Genomic DNA, 19,764 nt, shown 5'->3' with positions numbered 1-19,764 from the left:
AACAATTACATTACCCTTGGTGCGACCTTCTTAAAACAATTACATTACCCTTGGTGTGACCTTCTTAAAACAATTACATTACCCTTGGTGAGACCTTCTTAAAACAATTACATTACACTTGGTGTGAACTTCTTAAAACAATCACATTACCCTTGGTGTGACCTTCTTAAAACAATTACATATAGCTTAATAGAACCCCATTTTTTGCCATATTACTTTAGATGCCTTTTTGCAAACAGGATGTTTGTATTCTGTACAGGCTTCCTTCTTTTCACTCTGTCACTTAGATTAGTATTGTGGAGTAACTACAATGTTGTTGATCCATCCTCAGTTTTCTCCTTTCACAGCCATTAAACTCTGTAACTGTTGGCCTCATGTTGAAATCCTTTGCATGACTGGGTGTATTGACACAACACTCAAAGTGTAATTAATAACTTCACCATGCCCAAAGGGATATTCAATGTCTGCTTTTTTTGTGTCTTTACCCATCTACCAATAGGTGCCCTTCTTTGTGAGGCATTGGAAATCCTTCCTGGTCTTTGTGGTTGAATCTGTGTTTTGAAATGCACTGCTCGACTGAGGGACCTTACAGATAATCGAATGTGTTGGAGTACAGAGACGAGGTAGTTAGTCAAAAATCATGTTAAACACTATTATTGAACACAGGCTGAGTCCATGCAACTTATTATGTGAGTTGTTAAGCAAATGTTTACTCCTGAACATGTTTAGGGTTGTCATAACAGAGGGGTTTGAATACTCAATGACTCAAGGCATTTCAGTTGTTCATTTTTAATTAATTTGTTTTTAAAAAATCCAAATAACATAATTACACTTTGACATTATGGGGTATTGTGTGTAAGCCAGTGACCTCCCAAAGATTCAAAATGGAATCAATTTAAAATTCGGTCTGTATGTAAACACAACAAAATCATTGAAAACAGCAACAGGGTGTGCATACTCTCTGAAGGAACAGTGTTTTAAATGAGAGTTATATATGCAAAGTACTCCCATGGATTTTAGAGTCACTGAAGAGGCATTTCATCAGGTCGTCCCTGTTCAATTCTAACCCCATTTAAAACGATCTGACTGAGAAACCATTGTACTGGATGAACAAAGGAGAATCAGTCTGCTACATTACATATATTTAATGAAATCCATAGATCACCCTAAAGTGCTGCCTCTGCTTGGGATTGCTGAAGAAAATCAATAGTTTGGAGAATTAATTATTCTTAAGGAGGGTAAATCTTTACATCATTAACACCATTTCTCTCTCTTTGTGTTTTTTGTTTTGTTCCCAGAGCCCCGTAGAGTGAGGAGATGATTGTGGTGGCTTGGAGATGCTGTTTGCCGGTGACACGTTCCAACACCGCAAGAATTCAGCAGCTTGTCATGACACACAGCAGATGGAGGTTGGGCGGTTGACATGTTGACACCTGCCACACATTTCTGTGTACTGCTCGTTTGTTTGTGCGTGCGTGCGTGTGTCTCTTCCTTTGTGACTCAAGTCTGTGTCTGAGAGTTATAATTACTAGACACTTAAATCGTTCTACTTCCCATTCAGAGGTTAAAGATGGTTGATTAGACTTAGACTGAACAAGCCTCATTTTACTGTTCCACTTTTAGTTTACCTCTCCATGTCGTTGTCTGAGGACTTCTAGAAGACAGCGCCATGATCTGAATTAGAAACGCTGCAGTAGTGCTGCATCATGGGTCTGCTTGCCTGTAGCCAAATGAACAAGTGTCAACAAAGTAGGTTCAACGAATTGGAGAGATCCTGATTGGCTAACTGATTTACTTCACTGGGCAAAGAAAGTGTCAAGTAAAGATTTGAACATGTTGCAGTACCTTTCTGGGAATTCTACTTCCACAACACAAAACTATTTACTGTTGACAACACGGTGTACTCAGTGTGCGTACCCCGTCTGAGTGTTACTGGAGGGGATTCTGGGGGTTATTATCTAGCTCCGCTAGCTAGCCACATGCCAACGATTTGTTTTGCATAGCAATGTCGAATTAATGGAATGATTAGAATTAACGACTGGGTCAAAACTTGAGAAATATTAAGTGATGATACACTGGCGGCCATTTTGTTTGACTTCCGAAACAGGAAACATGTCCATGTAGGTATACCATATACCATGGTCCAAACTAAGTCCTTCTGCCGTGTACCTTCGTGTTGTAGGAGTCTGTGCTGTATCGATTCCGGTTGATGTTTGTCTAGTCTGTCAGACAGAAGCACAGGAACTGATCCTGTCTGTTCTCATCAGTAGAATAGAGGTGACTGGAAGAAACACCTTTGGCAGTGTTGCCGAGAGGGGGCTCAGAGGTGGCTGATTGCGAGGTTAATTGGCACTGGGAAATAATGCTCATTATGCTCATTATGCTGAATGGAACAATCAGGAATTGGAAATCAATCTTTCTGTTTGTTTGGGAGGGAGCCTCGATTCATTTTTATAGGGCCTTTAGTTTATATCTGATGCTGCACAGGGAGAAACATGATAGAAATAGCATGACAAAAACGGATATATGCCCTCAGAAGAGGGTATAGCCAATCAGAACAGGGTATATCTCATCAGAGCTGGGTATAGGCCAATCAGAACAGGGTATATCTCATCAGGAAATGGGTATAGGCCATCAGAACAGGGTATATCTCATCAGAAATGGGTATAGGCCAATCAGAACAGGGTATATCTCATCAGAAGAGGGTATAGCCAATCAGAACAGGGTATATCTCATCAGAGCTGGGTATAGGCCAATCAGAACAGGGTATATCTCATCAGAAATGGGTATAGGCCATCATAACTGGGTATAGTGTCTCAGAACAAGGTGTAGCCAATCAGAACAGGGTATAGCCCCTCAGAACAGGGTATATCTCATCAGAGCTGGGTATAGGCCAATCAGAACAGGGTATATCTCATCAGAACTGGGTATAGGCCATCAGAACTGGGTATAGCCCCTCAGAACAGGGTATATCTCATCAGAACTGGGTATATCTCATCAGAACTGGGTATATCTCATCAGAACAGGCTATATCTCATCAGAACAGGGTATATCTCATCAGAACAGGGTATATCTCATCAGAACAGGGTATATCTCATCAGAACAGGGTATATCTCATCAGAACTGGGTATATCTCATCAGAACAGGGTATATCTCATCAGAACTGGGTATAGCCAATCAGAACTGGGTATAGCCCCTCAGAACAGGGTATAGCCCCTCAGAACAGGGTATATCTCATCAGAACAGGGTATATCTCATCAGAACAGGGCATATCTCATCAGAACAGGGTATATCTCATCAGAACAGGGTATATCTCATCAGGGTATATCTCATCAGAACAGAACAGGGTATATCTCATCAGAACAGGGTATATCTCATCAGAACAGGGTATATCTCATCAGAACAGGGTATATCTCATCAGAACAGGGTATAGCCCCTCAGAACAGGGTATAGCCCCTCAGAACAGGGTATATCTCATCAGAACAGGGTATAGCCCCTCAGAACAGGGTATAGCCCCTCAGAACATGGTATAGCCCCTCAGAACAGGGTATAGTCTCTCAGAACCGGTGCCATTTCGCCCTGATCAGATGTAGTGCACTACATAAGTGGTGGTATTTGGGACACAACCATCGTATCCCTCTGTGCCATGCCTCCAGGGTGGGATGTGACTGCTGCCATAGTGTTTATGTGTGTTTGGATTCACACAGCGAGGATCAACAACATCAGCATATCAGATTGATTAGTCTCTCTGATTACATTATAAATGATCTTTCCGATGATTCCCATCTCAACGCCAGCGAAGCGTGTTTAATGATGAAGGTGTCTTTCAAAGATCTTTCTGTCTTATTCCTGAAGGTTGTCTGTGTGGATGTCAGACGATTTTTACAACGTTCAAGAACTTAACATTGCTGAAATGATGACAACACATGGGTTAATACAGACCTTATGAAATGTAACATATCATACTAAAGGGAGGGAGACAGATTTATATTTACAATGTTACAATGTTACGTCTATCCCTGAGATCAAGTTGAACTATCGTACTCGGTAGAGAGGAACACATATTTTATTTGGTTGGCTTGTCATTTCAAAACCTTACATCTCTCTGTGGGAGGTTCAACAGTCAGTGCCTTACGCCCCTCTGTGGGAGGTTCAACAGTCAGTGCCTTACGTCCCTCTGTGGGAGGTTCAACAGTCAGTGCCTTACGCCCCTCTGTGGGAGGTTCAACAGTCAGAGCCCAGCCTTACGCCCCTCTGTCTGTGGGAGCCCCTCTGTTCAACAGTCAGTGCCCAGCCTTCAGCCTCTCTGTGGGAGGTTCAACAGTCAGAGCCTTACGTCCCTTCTGTGGGAGGTTCAACAGTCAGAGCCCAGCCTTACGCCCCTCTGTGGGAGGTTCAACAGTCAGTGCCTTACGCCCCTCTGTGGGAGGTTCAACAGTCAGTGCCTTACGCCCCTCTGTGGGAGGTTCAACAGTCAGTGCCTTACGTCCCTCTGTGGGAGGTTCAACAGTCAGAGCCTTACGTCCCTCTGTGGGAGGTTCAACAGTCAGAGCCTTAAGCCCCTCTGTGGGAGGTTCAACAGTCAGAGCCTTAAGCCCCTCTGTGGGAGGTTCAACAGTCAGAGCCTTAAGCCCCTCTGTGGGAGGTTCAACAGTCAGAGCCTTAAGCCCCTCTGTGGGAGGTTCAACAGTCAGAGCCTTAAGCCCCTCTGTGGGAGGTTCAACAGTCAGAGCCTTAAGCCCCTCTGTGGGAGGTTCAACAGTCAGTGCCCAGCCTTATGCCCCTGACAAGTAAAAAATCTGTCATTCTGCCCCTGACAAGGCAGTTAACCAAGTGTTCCCCTGACAAGGCAGTTAACCCAGTGCTCCTCAGGCGCCGAAGACGTAGATGTTAATTAAGGCAGTCCCCCGCACCTCTTTTCAGAGGGGTTGGGTTGAATGCTGAAGACATATTTCATTTGAATGCATTCTGTTGTACAACTGACTAGGTATCCCAGTTTCCCTTTCCTTTCATCCTTAATTTGAGAGCGAAGGGCACACCATAATCTCAGTATTGTGTTACCGATCGAACATGCCTCATGTATCACTAGCCACTTTAAACAATGCCACTTGTATATGTTTACATACCCTACATTACTCATCTCATATGTGTATATACTGTACTCTATACCACTCATTCATATATCTTTATGTACATATCCTTCATCCCTTTACACTTGTGCCTCTCTCTCTCTCTCTCTCTCTCTCTCTCTCTCTCTCTCTCTCTCTCTCTCTCTCTCTCTCTCTCTCTCTCTCTCTCTCTCTCTCTCTCTCTCTCTCTCTCTCTCTCTCTCTCTCTCTGTCTCTCTCTCCCTCTCTCACTCTCTCTCTCTATCTCTCTCCCTCTCTCTCTCTCTCTCTCTCTCTCTCTCTGCTCTTGCAGAAGTGTTGCATTAGTAATGAGAGTTGCAGTGCTGAGTGAGTGACGAAGATTTAGCCTCACCTCTCCATAGCACCAGTCAGTGTGCTGAGAGAGAGGGAGAGGAGAGGGAGAAGGAGGAGGGATAGAGAGGGAGGGAGAGAGAGGGAGGGAGGGAGGGAGGGAGGGAGGGAGGGAGGGAGGGAGGGAGGGAGGGAGGGAGGGAGGGAGGGAGGGAGGGAGGGAGGGAGGGAGGGAGGGAGGTGGAGGAGGACAGAGAAGGGTTGGAAGAGGAGAGAGAGGGATGGAGAGAGAATGAGAGAGGAGAGGGAGGGAGGGAGGTGGAGATGGAGAGATAAAGAGTGGGAGAGGAGAGACGGGGAGGGACAGAGGTGGAGAAGGACAGAGAGAGTGGGAGATGAGAGAGGGGGGGGAGAGAGGGGGAGAGAGAGAGAGAGAGAGAGAGAGAGAGAGAGAGAGAGAGAGAGAGAGAGAGAGAGAGAGAGAGAGAGGGAGGGAGGGAGGGGAGGGAGGGAGGGAGGGAGGGAGGGGGGGAGGGAGGGCGGGAGGGAGGGAGGGAAGAGGAGGTGGAGAAGGGCATTCTCGGGAGGGAGGGAGGGAAAGATCAATAATATCTATCATCATTCCTCTCCCCCACTCCTCTCTCCAAACTTTTCTCTACCCCCCTCCCTTTCCTCTCCACTTCTGACTACCCCCCCTCCCTCAATTTATCTTCCTCTATCTCCTTCCTCTCCTCCTATCTCTCCTAACATTCACTACTCTCACCTCCCTCTGTTTTCTCTTCCTCTCTCCCCTCTCCACCTCTCCTCTCCCCTCCTCTCTCTCCTTTCTCCCCCTCTCTGTTTCCTCTCCTCGACCCAAACTTCCTTTCTCTGACTACCCACCATAGTAACATTCACTATGCTATCTGACTACCCCCCATAGTAACATTCACTATCCTATCTGACCATAGTAACACCCACCTGACTACCCACCATAGTAACATTCACTATCCTATCTGACTACCCCCATAGTAACATTCACTATCTATCTATCTAGACTATCTGACCCATAGTAACATTCACTATAGACTAACATTCACTATCCTATCTAGTTTCAACTGGCCTGGGCCCTAGGACCATGTCCCAGGACACCTGACATGAGGACTCCTTAGTCCACCTGGCCATGCTCCTGCTCCAGTTTACTGTTCTGACTATTCCCACCATAGTAACATTCACTATGCTATCTGACTACCCACCATAGTAACATTCACTATCCTATCTGACTACCCACCATAGTAACATTCACTATCCTATCTGACTACCCACCATAGTAACATTCACTATCTTGGTCATGTTCTGTTATAATCTCTACCCCACAGCCAGAAGAGGACTGGCCACCCCACATAGCCCGGTTCCTCTCTAGGTTTTGGCCTTTCTAGGGATAGCCACCGTGCTTTTACACCTGCATTGTTTGCTGTTTGGGGTTTTGGGCTGGGTTTCCAGCCATAGTAACATTAAATTTGATTTGACTATCTGACTACCCACCATAGTAACATTCACTATGCTATCTGACCCACCATAGTAACATTCACTATCCTATCTGACTACCCACCATAGTAACATTCATCTGACTACCCACCTAACATTCACTATCCTATCTGACTACCCACCATAGTAACATTCACTATCCTATCTGACTACCCACCATAGTAACATTCACTATCCTATCTGACTACCCACCATAGTAACATTCACTATCCTATCTGACTACCCCCACCATAGTACTACCCACCATAGTAACATTCACTATCCTATCTGACTACCCCCATAGTAACATTCACTATCCTATCTGACTACCCCCCCCATAGTAACATTCACTATCCTATCTGACTACCCCCATAGTAACATTCACTATGCTATCTGACTACCCACCATAGTAACATTCACTATCCTATCTGACTACCCATCCATTATTGTAAATTATCCTATCTTCCCAAATGACTGAATCTGACTACCCACATCAGTTACATAGTAACATTTATAATCCATTCTACCTAACCATGTGGTGATCTGTAATCCACTATGATAAACCATGTGGTGATCTGTAATCCATTATGATAAACCATGTGGTGATCTGTAATCCATTCTGATAAACCATGTGGTGATCTGTAATCCATTCTACCTGAACATGTGATGATCTGTAATCCATTATGATAAACCATGTGGTGATCTGTAATCCATTATGATAAACCATGTGGTGATCTGTAATCCATTATGATAAACCATGTGGTGATCTGTAATCCATTATGATAAACCATGTGGTGATCTGTAATCCATTATGATAAACCATGTGGTGATCTGTAATCCATTATGATAAACCATGTGGCGATCTGTAATCCATTATGATAAACCATGTGGTGATCTGTAATCCATTATGATAAACCATGTGGTGATCTGTAATCCATTATGATAAACCATGTGGTGATCTGTAATCCATTATGTTAAACCATGTGGTGATCTGTAATCCATTCTACCTAACCATGTGGTGATCTGTAATCCATTCTACCTAACCATGTGGTGATCTGTAAGCCACTATGATAAACCATGTGGTGATCTGTAATCCACTATGATAAACCATGTGGTGATCTGTAATCCATTATGATAAACCATGTGGTGATCTGTAATCCATTATGATAAACCACGTGGTGATCTGTAATCCAATATGATAAACCATGTGGTGATCTGTAATCCATTCTACCTAACCATGTGGTGATCTGTAATCCATTATGATAAACCATGTGGTGATCTGTAATCCATTCTACCTAAACCATGTGGTGATCTGTAATCCATTATGATAAACCATGTGGTGATCTGTAATCCATTATGATAAACCACGTGGTGATCTGTAATCCAATATGATAAACCATGTGGTGATCTGTAATCCATTCTACCTAACCATGTGGTGATCTGTAATCTATTCTACCTAACCATTTGGTGATCTGTAATCCATTATGATAAACCATGTGGTGATCTGTAATCCATTATGATAAACCATGTGGTGATCTGTAATCTATTCTACCTAACCATGTGGTGATCTGTAATCCATTATGATAAACCATGTGGTGATCTGTAATCTATTCTACCTAACCATGTGGTGATCTGTAATCCACTATGATAAACCATGTGGTGATCTGTAATCCACTATGATAAACCATGTGGTGATCTGTAATCCATTATGATAAACCATGTGGTGATCTGTAATCCATTCTACCTAACCATGTGGTGATCTGTAATCCATTCTACCTAACCATGTGGTGATCTGTAATCCATTCCGATAAACCATGTGGTGATCTGTAGTCCATTATGATAAACCATGTGGTGATCTGTAATCCATTATGATAAACCACGTGGTGATCTGTAATCCATTATGATAAACCAGGTGGTGATCTGTAATCCATTCTACCTAACCATGTGGTGATCTGTAATCCATTATGATAAACCATGTGGTGATCTGTAATCCATTATGATAAACCATGTGGTGATCTGTAATCCATTATGATAAACCATGTGGTGATTTGTAATCCATTATACCTAACCATGTGGTGATCTGTAATCCATTATGATAAACCATGTGATGATCTGTAATCCATTATGATAAACCATGTGGTGATCTGTAATCCATTATGATAAACCATGTGGTGATCTGTAATCCATTATGATAAACCATGTGGTGATCTGTAATCTATTCTACCTAACCATGTGGTGATCTGTAATCCATTATGTTAAACCATGAGGTGATCTGTAATCCATTCTACCTAACCATGTGGTGATCTGTAATCCATTATGATAAACCATGTGGTGATCTGTAATCCATTCTACCTAACCATGTGGTGATCTGTAATCTATTCTGATAAACCATGTGGTGATCTGTAATCCATTCTACCTAACCATGTGGTGATCTGTAATCGATTATGTTAAACCATGTGGTGATCTGTAATCCATTCTACCTAACCATGTGGTGATCTGTAATCCATTCTGATAAACCATATGGTGATCTGTAATCCATTATGATAAACCATGTGGTGATCTGTAATCTATTCTGATAAACCATATGGTGATCTGTAATCCATTATGATAAACCATGTGGTGATCTGTAATCCATTCTACCTAACCATGTGGTGATCTGAAATCCATTATGATAAACCATGTGGTGATCTGTAATCCATTATGATAAACCATGTGGTGATCTGTAATCCATTATGATAAACCATGTGGTGATCTGTAATCTATTCTACCTAACCATGTGGTGATCTGTAATCCATTATGTTAAACCATGTGGTGATCTGTAATCCATTCTACCTAACCATGTGGTGATCTGTAATCCATTATGATAAACCATGTGGTGATCTGTAACCCATTATGATAAACCATGTGGTGATCTGTAACCATTATGATAAACCATGTGGTGATCTGTAATCCATTATGTTAAACCATGTGGTGATCTGTAATACATTATGATAAACCATGTGGTGATCTGTAATCTATTCTACCTAACCATGTGGTGATCTGTAATCCATTATGATAAACCATGTGGTGATCTGTAATCTATTCTACCTAACCATGTGGTGATCTGTAATCCACTATGATAAACCATGTGGTGATCTGTAATTCATTATGATAAACCATGTGGTGATCTGTAATCTATTATGATAAACCATGTGGTGATCTGTAATCCATTCTACCTAACCATGTGGTGATCTGTAATCCATTATGATAAACCATGTGGTGATCTGTAATCCATTATGATAAATCATGTGGTGATCTGTAATCCATTCTACCTAACCATGTGGTGATCTGTAATCTATTCTACCTAACCATGTGGTGATCTGTAATCCATTATGATAAACCATGTGGTGATCTGTAATCCATTATGATAAACCATGTGGTGATCTGTAATCCATTATGATAAACCATGTGGTGATCTGTAATCCATTATGATAAACCATGTGGTGATCTGTAATCTATTCTACCTAACCATGTGGTGATCTGTAATCCATTATGTTAAACCATGTGGTGATCTGTAATCCATTCTACCTAACCATGTGGTGATCTGTAATCCATTATGATAAACCATGTGGTGATCTGTAACCCATTATGATAAACCATGTGGTGATCTGTAACCATTATGATAAACCATGTGGTGATCTGTAATCCATTATGTTAAACCATGTGGTGACCATTATGATAAACCATGTGGTGATCTGTAATCCATTCTATAACCATGTGGTGATCTGTAATCCATTATGATAAACCATGTGGTGATCTGTAATCTATTCTACCTAACCATGTGGTGATCTGTAATCCACTATGATAAACCATGTGGTGATCTGTAATTCATTATGATAAACCATGTGGTGATCTGTAATCTATTATGATAAACCATGTGGTGATCTGTAATCCATTCTACCTAACCATGTGGTGATCTGTAATCCATTATGATAAACCATGTGGTGATCTGTAATCCATTATGATAAATCATGTGGTGATCTGTAATCCATTCTACCTAACCATGTGGTGATCTGTAATCTATTCTACCTAACCATGTGGTGATCTGTAATCCATTATGATAAACCATGTGGTGATCTGTAATCCATTATGATAAACCATGTGGTGATCTGTAATCCATTATGATAAACCATGTGGTGATCTTTAATCTATTCTACCTAACCATGTGGTGATCTGTAATCCATTATGATAAACCATGTGGTGATCTGTAATCTATTCTACCTAACCATGTGGTGATCTGTAATCCATTCTACCTAACCATGTGATGATCTGTAATCCATTCTACCTAACCATGTGGTGATCTGTAATCCATTCCGATAAACCATGTGGTGATCTGTAGTCCAATATGATAAACCATGTGGTGACCTGTAATCTATTCTACTAAACCATGTGGTGATCTGTAATCCATTATGATAAACCATGTGGTGATCTGTAACCCATTCTACCTAACCATGTGGTGATCTGTAATCCATTATGATAAACCATGTGGTGATCTATAATCTATTATGATAAACCATGTGGTGATCTGTAATCCATTCTACCTAACCATGTGGCGATCTGTAATCCATTCTACCTAACCATGTGGTGATCTGTAATCCATTCTACCTAACCATGTGGTGATCTGTAATCCATTATGATAAACCATGTGGTGATCTGTAATCCATTCTACCTAACCATGTGCTGATCTGTAATCCATTCTACCTAACCATGTGCTGATCTGTAATCCTTATGATAAACCATGTGGTGATCTGTAATCCATTATGATAAACCACGTGGTGATCTGTAATCTATTATGATAAACCATGTGGTGATCTGTAATCCATTCTACCTAACCATGTGGTGATCTGTAATCTATTATGATAAAACATGTGGTGATCTGTAATCCATTCTACCTAACCATGTGGTGATCTGTAATCCAATATGATAAACCATGTGGTGATCTGTAATCCATTCTACCTAACCATGTGGTGATCTGTAATCCATTATGATAAACCATGTGGTGACCTGTAATCTATTCTACCTAACCATGTGGTGATCTGTAATCCATTATGATAAACCATGTGGTGATCTGTAATCCAGTATGATAAACCATGTGGTGATCTGTAATCCATTATGATAAACCATGTGGTGATCTGTAATCTATTCTACCTAACCATGTGGTGATCTGTAATCCATTATGATAAACCATGTGGTGATCTGTAATCTATTCTACCTAACCATGTTTTGATCTGTAATCCACTATGATAAACCATGTGGTGATCTATAATCTATTATGATAAACCATGTGGTGATCTGTAATCCATTCTACCTAACCATGTGGTGATCTGTAATCCATTCTACCTAACCATGTGGTGATCTGTAATCCATTCTACCTAACCATGTGGTGATCTGTAATCCATTATGATAAACCATGTGGTGATCTGTAATCCATTCTACCTAACCATGTGCTGATCTGTAATCCATTCTACCTAACCATGTGCTGATCTGTAATCCATTATGATAAACCATGTGGTGATCTGTAATCCATTATGATAAACCACGTGGTGATCTGTAATCTATTATGATAAACCATGTGGTGATCTGTAATCCATTCTACCTAACCATGTGGTGATCTGTAATCTATTATGATAAAACATGTGGTGATCTGTAATCCATTCTACCTAACCATGTGGTGATCTGTAATCCAATATGATAAACCATGTGGTGATCTGTAATCCATTCTACCTAACCATGTGGTGATCTGTAATCCATTATGATAAACCATGTGGTGACCTGTAATCTATTCTACCTAACCATGTGGTGATCTGTAATCCATTATGATAAACCATGTGATGATCTGTAATCCATTATGATAAACCACGTGGTGATCTGTAATCCAATATGATAAACCATGTGGTGATCTGTAATCCATTCTACCTAACCATGTGGTGATCTGTAATCCATTATGATAAACCATGTGGTGACCTGTAATCTATTCTACCTAACCATGTGGTGATCTGTAATCCATTATGATAAACCATGTGGTGATCTGTAATCCATTATGATAAACCACGTGGTGATCTGTAATCCAATATGATAAACCATGTGGTGATCTGTAATCCATTCTACCTAACCATGTGGTGATCTGTAATCTATTCTACCTAACCATGTGGTGATCTGTAATCCATTATGATAAACCATGTGGTGATCTGTAATCCATTATGATAAACCATGTGGTGATCTGTAATCCATTATGATAAACCATGTGGTGATATGTAATCTATTCTACCTAACCATGTGGTGATCTGTAATCCATTATGATAAACCATGTGGTGATCTGTAATCTATTCTACCTAACCATGTGGTGATCTGTAATCCACTATGATAAACCATGTGGTGATCTGTAATCCACTATGATAAACCATGTGGTGATCTGTAATCTATTCTACCTAACCATGTGGTGATCTGTAATCCATTATGATAAACCATGTGGTGATCTGTAACCCATTCTACCTAACCATGTGGTGATCTGTAATCCATTATGATAAACCATGTGGTGATCAGTAATCCATTATGATAAACCATGTGGTGATCTGTAATCCATTATGATAAACCATGTGGTGGTCTGTAATCCATTCTACCTAACCATGTGGTGATCTGTAATCCATTATGATAAACCATGTGGTGATCTGTAATCTATTCTACCTAACCATGTGGTGATCTGTAATCCATTATGATAAACCATGTGGTGATCTGTAATCCAGTATGATAAACCATGTGGTGATCTGTAATCCATTATGATAAACCATGTGGTGATCTGTAATCTATTCTACCTAACCATGTGGTGATCTGTAATCCATTATGATAAACCATGTGGTGATCTGTAATCTATTCTACCTAACCATGTGGTGATCTGTAATCCACTATGATAAACCATGTGGTGATCTATAATCTATTATGATAAACCATGTGGTGATCTGTAATCCATTCTACCTAACCATGTGGTGATCTGTAATCCATTCTACCTAACCATGTGGTGATCTGTAATCCATTCTACCTAACCATGTGGTGATCTGTAATCCATTATGATAAACCATGTGGTGATCTGTAATCCATTCTACCTAACCATGTGCTGATCTGTAATCCATTCTACCTAACCATGTGCTGATCTGTAATCCATTATGATAAACCATGTGGTGATCTGTAATCCATTATGATAAACCACGTGGTGATCTGTAATCTATTATGATAAACCATGCGGTGATCTGTAATCCATTCTACCTAACCATGTGGTGATCTGTAATCTATTATGATAAAACATGTGGTGATCTGTAATCCATTCTACCTAACCATGTGGTGATCTGTAATCCAATATGATAAACCATGTGGTGATCTGTAATCCATTCTACCTAACCATGTGGTGATCTGTAATCCATTATGATAAACCATGTGGTGACCTGTAATCTATTCTACCTAACCATGTGGTGATCTGTAATCCATTATGATAAACCATGTGGTGATCTGTAATCCAGTATGATAAACCATGTGGTGATCTGTAATCCATTATGATAAACCATGTGGTGATCTGTAATCTATTCTACCTAACCATGTGGTGATCTGTAATCCATTATGATAAACCATGTGGTGATCTGTAATCTATTCTACCTAACCATGTTTTGATCTGTAATCCACTATGATAAACCATGTGGTGATCTATAATCTATTATGATAAACCATGTGGTGATCTGTAATCCATTCTACCTAACCATGTGGTGATCTGTAATCCATTCTACCTAACCATGTGGTGATCTGTAATCCATTCTACCTAACCATGTGGTGATCTGTAATCCATTATGATAAACCATGTGGTGATCTGTAATCCATTCTACCTAACCATGTGCTGATCTGTAATCCATTCTACCTAACCATGTGCTGATCTGTAATCCATTATGATAAACCATGTGGTGATCTGTAATCCATTATGATAAACCACGTGGTGATCTGTAATCTATTATGATAAACCATGTGGTGATCTGTAATCCATTCTACCTAACCATGTGGTGATCTGTAATCTATTATGATAAAACATGTGGTGATCTGTAATCCATTCTACCTAACCATGTGGTGATCTGTAATCCAATATGATAAACCATGTGGTGATCTGTAATCCATTCTACCTAACCATGTGGTGATCTGTAATCCATTATGATAAACCATGTGGTGACTTGTAATCTATTCTACCTAACCATGTGGTGATCTGTAATCCATTATGATAAACCATGTGATGATCTGTAATCCATTATGATAAACCACGTGGTGATCTGTAATCCAATATGATAAACCATGTGGTGATCTGTAATCCATTCTACCTAACCATGTGGTGATCTGTAATCCATTATGATAAACCATGTGGTGACCTGTAATCTATTCTACCTAACCATGTGGTGATCTGTAATCCATTATGATAAACCACGTGGTGATCTGTAATCCATTATGATAAACCATGTGGTGATCTGTAATCCATTATGATAAACCATGTGGTGATCTGTAATCCATTATGATAAACCATGTGGTGATCTGTAATCCATTATACCTAACCATGTGGTGATCTGTAATCCATTATGATAAACCATGTGATGATCTGTAATCCATTATGATAAACCATGTGGTGATCTGTAATCCATTATGATAAACCATGTGGTGACATGTAATCTATTCTACCTAACCATGTGGTGATCTGTAATCCATTATGATAAACCATGTGGTGATCTGTAACCCATTCTACCTAACCATGTGGTGATCTGTAATCCATTATGATAAACCATGTGGTGATCAGTAATCCATTATGATAAACCATGTGGTGATCTGTAATCCATTATGATAAACCATGTGGTGGTCTGTAATCCATTCTACCTAACCATGTGGTGATCTGTAATCCATTATGATAAACCATGTGGTGATCTGTAATCTATTCTACCTAACTATGTGGTGATCTGTAATCCATTATGATAAACCATGTGGTGATCTGTACTCCATTCTACCTAACCATGTGCTGATCTGTAATCCATTCTACCTAACCATGTGGTGATCTGTAATCCATTATGATAAACCATGTGGTGATCTGTAATCCATTATGATAAACCACGTGGTGATCTGTAATATATTATGATAAACCATGTGGTGATCTGTAATCCATTCTACCTAACCATGTGGTGATCTGTAATCTATTATGATAAACCATGTGGTGATCTGTAATCCATTCTACCTAACCATGTGGTGATCTGTAATCCAATATGATAAACCATGTGGTGATCTGTAATCCATTCTACCTAACCATGTGGTGATCTGTAATCCATTATGATAAACCATGTGGTGACCTGTAATCTATTCTACCTAACCATGTGGTGATCTGTAATCCATTATGATAAACCATGTGGTGATCTGTAATCCATTATGATAAACCACGTGGTGATCTGTAATCCAATATGATAAACCATGTGGTGATCTGTAATCCATTCTACCTAACCATGTGGTGATCTGTAATCCATTATGATAAACCATGTGGTGACCTGTAATCTATTCTACCTAACCATGTGGTGATCTGTAATCCATTATGATAAACCATGTGGTGATCTGTAATCCATTATGATAAACCACGTGGTGATCTGTAATCCAATATGATAAACCATGTGGTGATCTGTAATCCATTCTACCTAACCATGTGGTGATCTGTAATCCATTATGATAAACCATGTGGTGATCTGTAATCTATTCTACCTAACCATGTGGTGATCTGTAATCCATTATGATAAACCATGTGGTGATCTGTAATCTATTCTACCTAACCATGTGGTGATCTGTAATCTATTCTACCTAACCATGTGGTGATCAGTAATCCACTATGATAAACCATGTGGTGATCTGTAATCCATTATGATAAACCATGTGGTAATCTGTAATCCGTTATGATAAACCATGTGTAGATCTGTAATCCATTCTACCTAACCATGTGGTGATCTGTAATCCATTATGATAGACCATGTGGTGATCTGTAATCCATTATGATAAACCATGTGGTGATCTGTAATCCATTATGATAAACCATGTGGTGATATGTAATCCATTATACCTAACCATGTGGTGATCTGTAATCCACTATGATAAACCATGTGGTGAGCTGTAATCCATTATGATAAACCATGTGGTAATCTGTAATCCATTATGATAAACCATGTGGTGATCTGTAATCCATTCTACCTAACCATGTGGTGATCTGTAATCCATTATGATAGACCATGTGGTGATCTGTAATCCATTATGATAAACCAGGTGGTGATCTGTAATCCATTCTACCTAACCATGTGGTGATCTGTAATCCATTATGATAAACCATGTGGTGATCTGTAATCCATTATGATAAACCATGTGGTGATCTGTAATCCATTATGATAAACCATGTGGTGATCTGTACTCCATTCTACCTAACCATGTGGTGATCTGTAATCTATTATGATAAACCATGTGGTGATCTGTAATCCATTCTACCTAACCATGTGGTGATCTGTAATCCATTCTACCTAACCATGTGGTGATCTGTAATCCATTCTACCTAACCATGTGGTGATCTGTAATCTATTCTGATAAACCATGTGGTGATCTGTAATCCATTCTACCTAACCATGTGGTGATCTGTAATCCATTCTACCTAACCATGTGGTGATCTGAAATCTATTCTGATAAACCATGTGGTGATCTGTAATCCATTCTACCTAACCATGTGGTGATCTGTAATCCATTTACCTAACCATGTGGTGATCTGTAATCCATTTTACCTAACCATGTGGTGATCTGTAATCCATTATGATAAACCATGTGGTGACCTGTAATCTATTCTACCTAACCATGTGGTGATCTGTAATCCATTATGATAAACCATGTGGTGATCTGTAATCCATTATGATAAACCACCATGTGGTGATCTGTAATCCAATATGATAAACCATGTGGTGATCTGTAATCCATTCTACCTAACCATGTGGTGATCTGTAATCCATTATGATAAACCATGTGGTGATCTGTAATCCATTCTACCTAACCATGTGGTGATCTGTAATCCATTATGATAAACCATGTGGTGATCTGTAATCCATTATGATAAACCATGTGGTGATCTGTAATCCAATATGATAAACCATGTGGTGATCTGTAATCCATTCTACCTAACCATGTGGTGATCTGTAATCCATTATGATAAACCATGTGGTGATCTGTAATCTATTCTACCTAACCATGTGGTGATCTGTAATCCATTAGGATAAACCATGTGGTGATCTGTAATCTATTCTACCTAACCATGTGGTGATCTGTAATCTATTCTACCTAACCATGTGGTGATCTGTAATCCACTATGATAAACCATGTGGTGATCTGTAATCCATTATGATAAACCATGTGGTAATCTGTAATCCATTATGATAAACCATGTGGTGATCTGTAATCCATTCTACCTAACCATGTGGTGATCTGTAATCCAGTATGATAGAACATGTGGTGATCTGTAATCCATTCTACCTAACCATGTGGTGATCTGTAATCCATTATGATATACCATGTGGTGATCTGTAATCCATTATGATAAACCAGGTTGTGATCTGTAATCCATTCTACCTAACCATGTGGTGATCTGTAATCCACTATGATAAACCATGTGGTGAGCTGTAATCCATTATGATAAACCATGTGGTAATCTGTAATCCATTATGATAAACCATGTGGTGATCTGTAATCCATTCTACCTAACCATGTGGTGATCTGTAATCCATTATGATAGACCATGTGGTGATCTGTAATCCATTATGATAAACCATGTGGTGATCTGTAATCCATTCTACCTAACCATGTGGTGATCTGTAATCCATTATGATAAACCGTGTGGTGATCTGTAATCCATTATGATAAACCATGTGGTGATCTGTAATCCATTATGATAAACCATGTGGTGATATGTAATCTATTATGATAAACCATGTGGTGATCTGTAATCCTATTATGATAAACCATGTGGTGATCTGTAATCATTCTACCTAACCATGTGGTGATCTGTAATCCATTATGATAAACCATGTGGTGATCTGTAATCCATTATGATAAACCATGTGGTGATCTGTAATCCATTCTACCTAACCATGTGGTGATCTGTAATCCACTATGATAAACCATGTGATGATCTGTAATCCATTATGATAAACCATGTGGTGATCTGTAATCCATTATGATAAACCATGTGGTGATCTGTAATCCATTATGATAAACCATGTGGTGATCTGTAATCCATTATGATAAACCATCCATTAAGTGGTGATATTGTTAAGTGACTGTCCCACTGGATGTCAAAATGTGGAATGCACCACGCTCTGGATGATCTGTAAATACTTAAATGTTGTAAATGTTCTACCTAACCATGTGGTGATCTGTAATCCACTATGATAAACCATGTGGTGATCTGTAATCCATTATGATAAACCATGTGGTAATCTGTAATCCATTATGATAAACCATGTGGTGATCTGTAATCCATTCTACCTAAACCATGTGGTGATCTGTAATCCATTATGATAACCATGTGGTGATCTGTAATCCATTATGATAAACCATGTGGTGATCTGTAATCCACTAACCATGATCTGTAATCCATTATGATAAACCATGTGGTGATCTGTAATCCATTATGATAAACCATGTGGTGATCTGTAATCCATTATGATAAACCATGTGGTGATCTGTAATCCATTCTACCTAACCATGTGTTGATCTGTAATCC

This window comes from Oncorhynchus gorbuscha, linkage group LG19 (assembly GCF_021184085.1).
Source record: "Oncorhynchus gorbuscha isolate QuinsamMale2020 ecotype Even-year linkage group LG19, OgorEven_v1.0, whole genome shotgun sequence".
Taxonomy (NCBI): Eukaryota; Metazoa; Chordata; class Actinopteri; order Salmoniformes; family Salmonidae; genus Oncorhynchus; species Oncorhynchus gorbuscha.
This window is presented reverse-complemented; position numbering follows the sequence as displayed.